Here is a 13,070-nt window from a genome sequence, read left to right as displayed (position 1 = left end):
AAATATTGGGTCATGTGACCCAATTTGTAAGTTCCGTGGGAGGACTTAAGGACATCTACAAGATCATGGATCTGATTTCTTCCAGCTTTTCTCTCATTCAGGTTCAGTTCATTGATTTTCAGTCGGGTCGTTAAGTTTCCTTATAAATTCTAAATCCCCTCCCTCTTCCTCACCCCCCCTCCCTCCCCAGGGAAGGTTTAATAAATCAGTCCTACTTTAAAACCTCTTCAATAAATGATCGTCTGTTCACACAGACGTAAATGAAAATCCAAGTGAATAAATTGGTGGGGACTAAATAAATGAGTCATGAATAAAACAAAAATGCCCCCCCCCCCCCGCCTGATGACTGATGGCCCCCCAAGTGTGAAGGTGGAAATCAGCTTAAAATTAAAAACAGCTTTGAACATCTTTACATTTGCTTTTGTACATTGCCTTTAAATTAAATGTGCTTTCTAATAAGTGACTGTTAGAAAACAGAAATATATTTTTCTCTTTTTTCTTTACACTCAAAGAATTTTGATATTTTTTTCCATCTGGAGTCCTTAAAGGGATTTTTTAAAAACATATTTCAGTTTTTATTTTATTTTAATAGTAATTTTGTGCCATTAAGGGATTTTGATGAGCTTCTGAAATGTGAGAAAAATCTAAATTATAAATGTATATATGCAGAAATCCAAATCTGGTTTAAAATCCTGAATTTACATTTTCAAAATATGTTTGATATAAAACAACAACAGTTTTGTGCCAAGAAAAAGTTGTTTTTTAAACTCCAAACATGCAGATGCTCGAAGTTTCCATAAATGGACCCAAAAAAATGGAATATAACAAACTCAGTAAACTTTTATTGTGAAAGTGCTTCTTTTTGGGGTTCATAATCTTCATGTTTACAGTAAAATATCTAAATTTACAGCTTTATTAAAACGATTAAACTTTAAGAATAATAACTAAAAGTTGGAACATTTTCCGATCATTTAACTGCCCTTTTTTCCTCACACACCTAACCTTTACTGGTTAAATGTCAGCAGCTTGCAGGGGGGGGGCGTGCCGAGACACCACTTTAATTGTAGCAGGAAGCATATGGCTGAACGAAGGGGGGTCGGCGGCTGGACTCGACCCGAGCCTGGCTCCTGACCTGCAGGCGGCGCCGAGTCCTTTCTGCTCCTCTGATCCTTTCTTTCATAAAATACAGGAGTTTCATTAATGGGGCGTGACTGATGGAGGAGCGCGGCAATTAGTGAACACCGGTCGTTTATCACCAAGCATCTGGAGGACCGGATATTATGTTCTGCCAGCAACATCTCTGAAAGCAGGGGTTCAGAAATTAGAGAGTCGGGCGGTGCAGAACTGGCTAAAAAAAGAATTTAAGAAACCTTTCTGATGGAAAGCTGGACGGTTTTACATTGAAATCAATGCCTACGCCACCTAGTGGCCACTTGGTGAACTAACCTGACTCCCATATCCCCCATTTTCAATTCAAACCACCTTCAAGCAGGAAGTCAAACGGGCTCCCCCTTTAGATGAAAAAAGTTTCCACCTAAAGTAAAATAAAAGTACAATACATGTACTTCCAGAAAGGACACTTCAAACTTGTAAATCTACTTGCAGAGACTATTGTCACCAAACCTATGGCTACCAAATATGAGCCACAATGGGGGGGGGGTAATTGTAGACAACAATATCTTAGCCGGTCAATACTGGACTGCAGCACGGACAGCAGGGAAATAAAGCCGTGCCGAGAGCGCACGGAAACCGTGGCCATGATTGGTGCACGTCTGTTATAATGTGGAGGGGAAGTGAGATAAAATAATAATAAAGGCCATCAGCTGATTTTGAGAGAGCTGATGGCCTCTAGTGGTGGACAGCTGTTACTGCTACAGTGGGGGTTTGTAGCTTTGGACACAGAAGGGTATATAATTGTAAAAAAAAACTTTTTTTCCCCCCATTATGGACTGGACAAAAGACAGACGTAGAGAGGGATGTTAGAGGTGGGGGGCAACATGGTTCTCCAGGATTTTTTTGTTATAGATGTTTGTCTAAGGGGGCGGGGCCTGTCCATAGATGCACTCAAATATTACAAGGAGACTTACTGGCTCCGAAAACCTTCAAACGAAAACACGTCAACACGTACCTAACACAGACTAACTCCAGATCCAGCCTATGTCACACAAATGTCCATCATCCACAAGTCTCTGGTTATAAGGATCGACTGTAATAGAGAACTGGAGTGAGTGAGGTGCGCCATCATCCATTGAAAATGGTTTACTTCCAGCTCCAACCAAATCAAGTCAATTCAGTCGCCGTTTTTTTTTTGCGATACGGACCCACATCACGTCGGGAACAGACGTCGTCAGTAAGCAGCGATTGGTATGACTTTCTATGGCAATCAGGACCAATCAGGAGTGAGCGTGATGGAAGGCCACACCCCTACCACTTGAACGCCAGCTTAATGAAATCTGTCTAACGTTGGAGCCAACAGGCTCCACCTACTCTTATTGAGGCAACCGGAGGGTCGATTTACATCTTGAATGAGTTAAATGGTTTGCCCACATGTAGAAATGACATTTATTCTAGGCATTAACATATATTTTCCGTTAGTAAACTGTGCTTCATCAGATGTTCTCTGGGCGTTGAGATATGACATCAAAAAGCAGCGAAAATACTAAAATTACAAAGAAAACAAAAGAGATAAAAGGAAAAAAACACACAGTAAAGATGATGGAGGTGTCAAAAGATGGAACCACGTCCAGATCGGTCTGCGGTGACGGCAAACTAAGAGCTAAGAGTTCACAAGTAGAGACTCCATTAGAGGAACCTTCCATAGCGGGTTCATCCCTGAGGCTTTAAAAGCTACAGGTGTATGGAGTGATACTTATGCCAACACGTTCCACACACAACTTTCTAAGTTGGAAATGAAAGTATTTTCTTTCAAACTTTTTCAAACTTCAACTTTTTCTTTGATTTCAATTTTTTTTTATTTTTGTTTTCAAAAATTTTTTTTCATCAAATATTATCTTTTTGTTTTCAACATTTTTTTGTATTATTTTGTATTTTATTGTATTATTTTCATCCGCAACTTAGAAGGTTTTGTGTGCAATAAGTCGGCTTAAATATCACTCTATATGAAAGCCAAAACAAAACAAAAAAAATTAAAACAAAAAAAATTTTTGTAAAAAAAAAGTTTTTGAAAGCAAAAATGGCATATTTTCATTTGCAACTTTTGTTTGCAACATGGTGACGTAACTATCACTACAGGGGTTATTCCAGAAAGCAGGTTATGCTAGCTCCCACGGTAAGTTTGAGACTAAGGAAGTTGATAACCTCAGCTTTCAGTTCCAGAAATGGAGGTATGTTTCAGGGTTTGTCAAGTTGCCATAGCAACTCATGCTCTGAACATAACCTGGTCTGGAGCAGGTTTAGTTGAAGGTTAGTTTGTTTACAGAGAGGTGAAGCAGCATGGTGTGTCCATTTGAAGATGATTTAGTGGATGAAGAAGCTCAGATAATACTTTTTCCACCATGAGAGGGTGATAAGACCACATATGGATGTTGGAAAAATAAACTTTTTTACTTTGATTATTGATTACTTTGATTATTTGCTTCAGCTAAGATAAACCATTTTTTTGTTAAGTCAGATTAAAAAATAACACGTAGTTTGCAGACAGTTATTTTGATTTCATTCAAATTAATTCAATGAAGTAGGTGTAACTTTGGTGCTGCTGTTAGATTGGCACCGCAAGGGATTGTGGGATACCATTCCCTATGCCTGTCTGAACGGATTTGGGTTTAAGTGTGGCTTTTTGACCAAATGTGTTTAGTTGTTTAGCTGTTTTACTGTGTTTTGCCAAGTTATTTTGTCCTACTTTGCTTAGGTCTCTGCACCATGAGTGAGAGGGAGGGAGAGGAAGATGAGTTTATGTAACACCCCTACAGTCTAGCATCATAATGACAATCTTGGAATATTCCCTAATGGATTTACTCTGCAAGAGCACATTGTTTTGTTATTTTTATTGTTTTCAAAATAAGTATGTCTGCCGGCTCAAACTCAGACATATGAGAGTTCAAGAATTATAATTCATTAAGATGGAAAAAATATCAATTGAATTGGAGTAATTAGTTAGATAAATATGTAAATTTGAGTTGTATAAACAACTATTGAGTTTTATAGACGTAAGAAGTTACGTTGAATAAATTTAACTCAATTACTTGTTACCAATAGAAGTAATTCATTTAAGTTGGCAAAATTGGATACGTTATATATACATGCGTCACAAGGAAAATGGAAATAAGATCAGAAACTTGTGCGTTGACTTTGTCTGTTCTTCTACTACAAGCAGAAACTCTTTCTTTTGATGATGCAGCCGTGTTAATTTTTTGATGGTCTTATAATCTTCATACGCCGTCATTAAAATCTCAGACTCCGTCTCACTGAAGTGTAGCGTCTCTTTTTTTCTCACCACGCGTTTCCATGGTGACTCCAGAAATCAGCGATCGATTGAGAATGTCTTTATGTACTTGACGTGCACGAGCATTAACCCAGGGTTACCAAGTTCGGCGTAATTACGCCAACTCATATCCGGTCTTTTGGAACCGACATACCCAGAGTAAGCAAGTTCAGGCGGATTTCAGCCAGAGTTCAGGCTTAAAGTCAGGCTAGTTTAAACATGCTTCCTGGAATACCCCACAGGTGGTGTAATCCAACATCCAACCAATCAGCTGTTTCTGTTTTGAATTTTCAGAATAAAAGAAATTCTGATCATTACTTTAGTACGTAAATTACTGACAAACTTAAAAACGACAGATCATTTGTTTTAGAACATCTTGTAATCCATTAAATCAAAGTTACTTTACTTAAACCTGAAGAAGAAGCCCTGAAAAGTATTTCATATGAAGGTGATCGGGTTCAGTATTGATCACTAATATCGTTTTACTTTGAAAGGGAAACACAGGAAGAAGGAGAAGCTCTCAGCTTCAGTCACTTCATGAAAAGGTTAAGATTCAAGACTTTTACTTTGAAAAAACAGAAAGGAAGGCAGTTTAAATTAAACAGAGGCTTATGTCTGACAATCTCAGATAAAACCAAAATTCCGCCAAATTTACAAAACATTTGTGGATAAAGATAAGTGGACTAAAATGAAATTAAAGTGTTTTACCTTCTGGGTTTAACTAAAGTTTAAGAGACCTTAATGGTTTTATTTAGAGTAAAAGCTTCATTAAGTCTGCAGATTAATGCCTAAATTAGACGAGAAACCATCACATGGAGGCTTTTTGTCTGGTGCGTGTCCACACTGACCTCTTTCCTCTGGTCTTCTCCACCTTTGAGAGGGATCTTCTTTGGGAAGTGGAGCTCCGGAGAACTTCTCCTGGAGAAAAACGAGGACAAAAAACAGAATGAAAACTGAAAAATGAAAATCTAATTCAATAGTGTATGTCAGAATGGCCGCATGAAGAAATCCAGATAATCTGAATTTAATCCCATCTGCTTTTATAAACAAAAATCCTATAAAATTACCATTCTCAATTCGTCTTTGGCATCAAACTATTTCAGATTATAGAGAAATTCATCTTCCTTCTATTTATCTTTTTAAACATTGGAAGGCTTCTTGACGATAAAGTTTTACTTTAATGGGAATTATTGATCCGTTTTTCCTTATTTCCTGGATTTTTGGTCAAAATTTACGTCTGTAATAGAATTAGTTAATGTTATTTCCATTCCCTTCATTTTGTCCGTTTTATTGAATTAAACGGACGCCATCCATACATCGCTGCCAATTCCCAGATTGGTCAAACTTCCACATGGTTTAACTTGCCACGCGAGTTCAACAGCCGCATGTTTTGTACGTAGAACCCAAAACTGGACTCTAAACCTGCACAGTTACACAAGAAGACAGACGTTTTGAACGCAGGAGCGCGAAACATGCGTTTACGAGGGTTGATGCAAACCTTTGATCGGAAAAGGCCTCTCAAACGTACATAAGCTACGTTCACACCCCCTCCTCAAACCGCATTCAACGCCTCTTCCGACCTGCAGTCGGCGCCAAGCGTCGATGTGCTGCAAATCTCAGGCTTACGGCAGAAACGGCTCAGACCGGTACTGGCGGGAATAGATTGCCACCACGTCAGGAGAGGGGTTGCGGGTTACCTTGATTTGGGAAAACACCAGAAAACCAAATTCATACACAACCATTGAAGTCCCTGAAGTTTGACCTGGTGTCACTTTTCAGCGACGATGCATTTTGGACGTAGAGCCTAAAAACGCTCGTAGAAACTTGTGTGGTTGAACATCAACTAGTGAGTTTTAAACGCCTGAAACTCTCACTTTTGCAGAGGGCGGCGTGAATGTAGGTTTAAATTCAACATTTAGTGGCTTTTGCTGCATTTAGCATTCAGTTTGTACACTTTTGCTGTTTTTCAGCTCATTGGCTGAATGCTATAAATCCTTCAACCCATTGTTTTCCTGTTTCTCCTTCTTTATTCTAGTATCTTCCTCCATTTTTGGGGTTTAACTCCTAAAATGTTTCAGCTATTTTAAGCATTCAACTATCCAAATGTTCAGCTGTTTCATCTTTTTCCCGCTCTGACTTTTGGTCCTTCAAATCCTTGAACTTTTCAAGATATTCCTGGAATTCTACCTCCATTGAAATAAATGGGGAATCCTTGGTGCAGAAGCTCGCTGGTTCGATACCCAGCTCTGGCATTTCTCACAAACACATCTTTTTCTGTTATTGTGCTGTTTTCACTTTACATGGTCAACTTTGATCCATTCTTGATTTCATTCATCAATTGAGCATTTAACCCTGCATTTTCTTCTGAAATGCAGCTCATTCTAGTTTTTTTTCTTATCTGCTGCTCTGCTAGTTTGAATGACTTTTTGCATCTTCGTTTACTATCATGTTTATAAAAGGAAGTCATTTTATAAAAGAGTTATTCAAAATTTAGGAGACAACTGCAAAAATAAGTGTTGGCAGTTGATTTTAGGATGAGCAGAAATGCAAGTTTAGCACGTTGTTTCATGTCGGAGCAAGAGCTAGTCCAACTAATATTATTCGAATTTGAAAAATAAAATAAAAAATCCTATTATTTCTTCACTCTCGTCCTCGAGACGAAAGGAAGAGGAACGTGGCACGGCGGTAAATCTGTTCACACATGTGGCTCCAGCTGGCAGTCGCCCCCAAACAATGAGGATGTAGAGCAGAATTCACTCTTTTAAATGAGATTCTCTGCAGTCCACCTGCGGCCCGAAACGTCAGCTCCTGGTTCCAAGCCTGACATCCCATAAATCCAGTGTTTTTCTCCCAGATTATCTTTTTTTTTTTTTTTTTTTTTGCTATAAAGGAAAAACTTGGAAGGTCAAGCAAAGGATGAGCTCTTACAATGATGCATGATGGGAAATCTCTCCTGGTCGTAATGTTTTTTTGTTTGTTTTGGTGAAGTTAGGAAGTTATTAATTGTGAAAAAGTGAAAAAGAAAATTACAATAAAATCAAAATTAGGTTATCATTGTGCTGTATTTTTTCAGAAACAGGAACTCTTCCACCTTTGTGGACACTGCAGACGTCTTGCTCACAAGCTAAATGGAGAAAAACAAAAAGCATTTTATGAAAGAAAAAAAGGGAAATGATACGTTTGCGCTGCTCCGAGGTTTTATGTTTGTCAAATTTTACAATCCATGAACAAAAATTTTAAATAAAATGAAATTATAAAGAAAGGATCCCCGTCTTTCTGTGCACCTCTGCGTGTTCTCATTGGTTCCCACTGTAACAAATAAATGTACAAATACCCAACTTTCTTCCAAAGTGGCAGCTTCTCTATTGGTTTTATCTCCATAGCAACCATTTCATGTTTTGGTCACCTGGGGATCCCAAACAGATGGACGCAAGATTCAGAAGAATCGCCGAAAGTAAACTTTTGGAACTCCTTAGCAACGGACGTTACTTCCTAACAACGCCCACATTCCTTATATGTTCATGTCATATGTTATATCATATCGTTCAGCTTGAGCCAAGGATCCATGCATCAAAATTTCCACACAATCCGTTAGAAATTGCGCGCGTAAGAGGAGAACGTCATTTTGGTGAGCTCGCCACACGCACGCCGTTTAAAAACCTACAACATCTAATTGCAACATGGAGTATGGTTGCAAAGCTGAAACTTAAAGGAACTGACGGAAGGGCATCACCGGGAGTGGAGCCTGCAGCTGAATTTGACATCCCCTGATATCGTTGGCTTCCCAACGATGCCCTTAGGAAACGATGGATAAAAATCACTATGGCGAGTTTCAATTTACAGCTGGTACACGCAGGTGTTTTTTCTTGTTTTTTAATTCAAGAGGATGGCATTTTCTTGAGTTCAAAGGTCAAGGAAACCTCCATGATGGTTGTAGACTTAAGGTGGCAACATGAGTGTGAAATTTCATGAAAAGTTTCCTTTTCCCATTATGTAAAAAATTGCCACCAAATGGTGGCCAAACGTTAGGTTGTGCGGCCATCCCATAATAATTTCAAAACGGCCTTAGGATATCCCAGCCGTGTGTTTCCAAAAGGTTTTTTCTAAAGCCCGACGGGAAGTCTTTGCCTAATTTTTTTTTAATGGTTTCACCCGCAATGATGTCATCGTTTCGTGGTGGTGGTGGTGGGGGGGGGTTGTTCACTAAACCCAAAATAAAATACAAGGTGTGGGCAAAATTTGGGAAGTTTCTTTTCTTTATTCTTTTGACATTTTCTAAACTTTTAGGGTCCATAGAAACACCAAAATCGGCTCTTCTGTCACAGCAGTGAAGCTTTCCGTACGTCCACAGAAACATGCTGGTTAGAGTTTACGGGAATATCAAACTTAAAAAAAAAAAAGGTTTCTGGTGAAGTGTAAAAAAAAAAAAAAAAAACTCGTTCACACAAAAAACACTTTTTTTTACTTATATTTTTTGTCCCTTTAGGGGCTCCATAGATATTGTGAAAATGACATTTAAAGATTTAAGCATCAATTTAGGTCAGATTTTTTTGTAAAATATAAAGTTTTTAGGCAATACAAACAATTGATTTGATCAGAAATGGAAAAGAATTAGAATTTAATTATTTGTGGTCGTTTTGACAAATCTTGCATACAAATCTTTTGCACACACATCCTCAAAAATATATTAAAATTACAAAAACAATAAATTAAGGTTTAAGGATTAAGGCTTTTTTGGTGAATTACATGATTTTGTTTTAAATTAACTAAGTTTAAACAACAATAAATATTTAGAACAATAATCTGATTATTTTGTTTTTTTCTTTCGTGGCACAAACAATTAAAAAGTGAATTCTATTAAATGATAAATCAAAGAAGCAGCTACACAAAATTCCTCAACAAAACAACTAAAATACTTTGTTTTTCTAATAATTAAAAAACACCAAATATATCAAAGTAAAACCAAAACATTTACCAGCTGCCTCTTGAAAACGGAAACAAACTTTTTCCTTTTAAACAAAAGAAGAAGAAAAACTGCTTCAGGTGTTCTGGGAAGGTCCAGGTGCGCCTGATCTGCTAACGAAGACTTCATCCAACGCAAAAACTCAAAACTAGAATAAAAAGATGAAATGTCTAAAAGGATTTATTTAGAGCGGGAAAACAGATTCCAGTACACATAATCTTCATAGAAAACATATTTTTGTAAATTTAATGTCTTAGAAAACAGCTACGAAGGTTTTAGCACTGATTAACCTCCACAATAAAGTCCAAATTGTATTTATTTTCCACAAACTGATCAGCATAAAGACACTTTTCGTTGTTTTGTCTACATTTTTGTAACAACTTCTTGCATAATTCCAATGATCTTAACCTATATCTGAAGAGGAAAAGGCAAAAGAAAATGGACAAAGTTCCATCACCCGCCTCCTAAACTGACTATTTTCTCAGAGTTATCAGTGAAGACGAAGGCCCGCTTCCTTCCTCTGAGGAAGAGGAGGTTTCCCACAAACGGCAGCCGCTGACTCCCTCACAGATTTGGTTAGAGCAGAATAGCAGCAGACAGATGTCATTTTGCCGTGTGAGCAGCAGGAAGTGACGATGAGGAACATTTTTCCATTTTTGGGCTTGGAGGGGACAAACACGATCCAGGCTGGACGGTTAAAACTTTTATGAGGAGAAGCTTCCAGGCTGCAGAAACCAAAACACAAACACGATCACTACAACAGCAGCAGCAGCGTGACACAATCAGGTCAAAAAGAGGGCTGCTGCGCCCTCTAGTGGCTGACCAAGGGTATCGTTAAAGTTTTCTTAACTCATGAGCAACTTTTGTAAAAGAAGTTAAACGGAAATATGAGTTTTCAAAATGACAAAAATACCAGCACACCAAATAAGACTTCATGAAAAAAAAAAATTATTCTAAATTCGATGATAAAAACAGACAAAAGTTGATCTTGCAGCTTTTGGTGCGTCTTATTTTCCTAGAAGGAACTTTATTATTACAGGCGTTTGCCACAAAAAACACAAAACAAATAGAAGACTTGAGAATAATAAAAAAAAAACATTCATAAAAGTATAAAAACAATAATATCAAATAACTTCACTAAATTCATGCATTCCACTTGCTCTGCTGTAAACGATGGACAGGATTAGTTCATACTTGCACCATCTTTTCCAGAAGCTCCGCCTCCTTCATCATAGCATAGAAATCTCAATTCAGTTCAGTTGTATTGATATATGTACATCATTTATAAAATACAAACAGACTAGGTTCAACTGGAAATCCCAGCCCTTAGACCCTGATGTCCACATGAAGAACGGATCCTCTCCCAGGACGGACAGGCGATGGACCAGGGGCCTGTTTCAGAAAGGAGGTTAAGTGTAAACTCTGAGTGCGTTAACCCTGAAATCAGGGAAACCCTGGGTTTTCCGTTTCAGAATGGGAGGTTTGTTAAACCAGAGAAAGCAGAGTAAATCAAACCCGTTTCTGAAAGAGAGGTAACTTATACTCGGAGTCAGTGTCCATGGTTACTTACGCTGTGAACCTAACCTGGTCGGGAGCAGGTTTTATTCTCTAAACTCAAAGTTTCTGCCGGTCCCCTCCCCTTTTTAAAGACGAAGCGGCATTTTTCGCTTTAACCTTCATTGCCCAAATTTCCGTCACACAGAGACAAGTGACAAGAATGGCTTGTCTTTTTTTGGAGGACCCAATAGACGAGGAGGCTGCATTAATTCCTAGAGAATTACATTTACGTCGTGCGAGGATTTTGAGACCTAGACTCGATTTCTTGTCACTTCCCCATACGTTTTTGTTTGAGCGTTACCGCTTTTCGTTGCAGTCAATTACATATATACAATGAAAACAACATTAGATATGTATTGCTATGTAGATGTTTCATATGTCAAATTTTGTCAACAAAGTCTACATCCATGACATGCTCAAATTTGACCTGATTGAATTATGTTTTTATACTTCATTTTTAGCTGCTGCCATGTTCTTTTAATTCCTGCAGGATTGCATCTACATGAAAATGAAATCAGGGACATTGGATTAGATTAATGTAACAATTACTTTTTGGAAACACAATTTGCTAGTCCTGCTTACTTTCTTAATCCCATATAAACCTATACCACTTGATCAATACAAGGGTAGACAAAAGTTCACTTTTAGAAACACAATTGAATGTATTAATATTAAACTGACCAACGTTTGCAAGAGGGGAAGGTTAACAAAAAAGTCCTCTAAACATTACCGACGTTAAATGCATTTTTCCCCCAGATTGGTTCTGTACACTATGCAGCATTTCATGCATTTACTCCAGGAATAACACTTCAAAAGTACAACTAAAAATCGCCATTTTTATTTCACACCTTACGCTATTTAAAAAGTTATTACAGCCAATATTTTATAACAATGATTTAAATGCAAACTTAGGCATTAACTTGAGCAGCTATGTTTTCCACGCTAACTGTCTCTGTTTTGCAGATGCAGCGGTGTTGCTTTTCTTCTGGAATATGTGCTCATATTCACTGTAACTCTGCAGCAGCACGTCAAGTTCAGCTGGCGAAAAATATGCAGACCTCTTTGTTTCACGGTTACCATAGTGACTCGTGATATCTGCGCTCCATTGATAATGGCTTCTCATAGTCGCGGTGCGCACGCTTACCTCCAAATCAGTCCACTCAGAGTTGATTGACCTAACTCCGATCAGCTTATCTGAAACAGAAAACTCAGAGTTGTTAATCTCCCGGTTGACCAACTCAGAGTTCAAGTTCAACCTCAGAGTTGGTTGAACCTCCTTTCTGAAACAGGCCCCTGGACTCTACTTTAACATGATTACAAAATAGAAGTTTCTGGAACTTAAGCTACAGGTGATCAGTCCTCAAAAGGTCTGAACAGGGACGTCTTCCTCACCTTCTTCACTCTTCCTGGAGGATCGGAGGCGTTTTCAGACAGATTTTCTCCCGGACGTTGCTGGTCGTCTCAGTTTGACGCCACGGGACTCAGCCGCCAAAAGAAGCTCATCTTCACCCTTTATTATTGTTTTTATTTTCTAAAAGCTGTCCTCCACAAAGACGGTTTCAGCGAAAAATAAACTGCATCCACTGCAGCCTTGATTGAATCTATGATTGTCCTTCAACGTAAACCCAACAACGTTCAAGGTTTCAAGGTTAAATGATCAGAAAAGGCTAATTAAATGTAAACACTTTTATAAAGTTTGATTTGTACCACTTCCTTTTTTTTTTTTCAAATATTCAAACAGAAACAGTGATTTTCTTTTTTAAAACCTTTTTGTTTTCTCATCCCATGTTTTTTTGTGTGGTGTTTTTGAATTATTTTCCAGTTGTTTTTTTGTCAGATTAAATCAGTTTCAAGTCAAATCATTAACTTTTTTTTATCAGATCTTTTTTCCTAACTTTTAACATCTGGTCTTTATGGGAGCACATAATTATAAGAATTGTATTCTTCAATTCTGCTCCCTTCTAATCATGAAAATGTTCAAGATGTAAGAGAAACATGTAAACATTTGATCATCAATTTTCATGAAAGCAACAAATAAATAAATGAATTTACACGAACTCTGTTGATTTAAAGATAAACTGAGATTATTGGCATCCAATTTGCTCCAGA

The sequence above is a fragment of the Oryzias latipes genome, chromosome 2 (genome assembly GCF_053564925.1).
Source record: "Oryzias latipes strain Hd-rR chromosome 2, Olatipes_Hd-rR_3.1".
Taxonomy (NCBI): Eukaryota; Metazoa; Chordata; class Actinopteri; order Beloniformes; family Adrianichthyidae; genus Oryzias; species Oryzias latipes.
Note: the sequence above shows the minus strand (reverse complement) of the source record.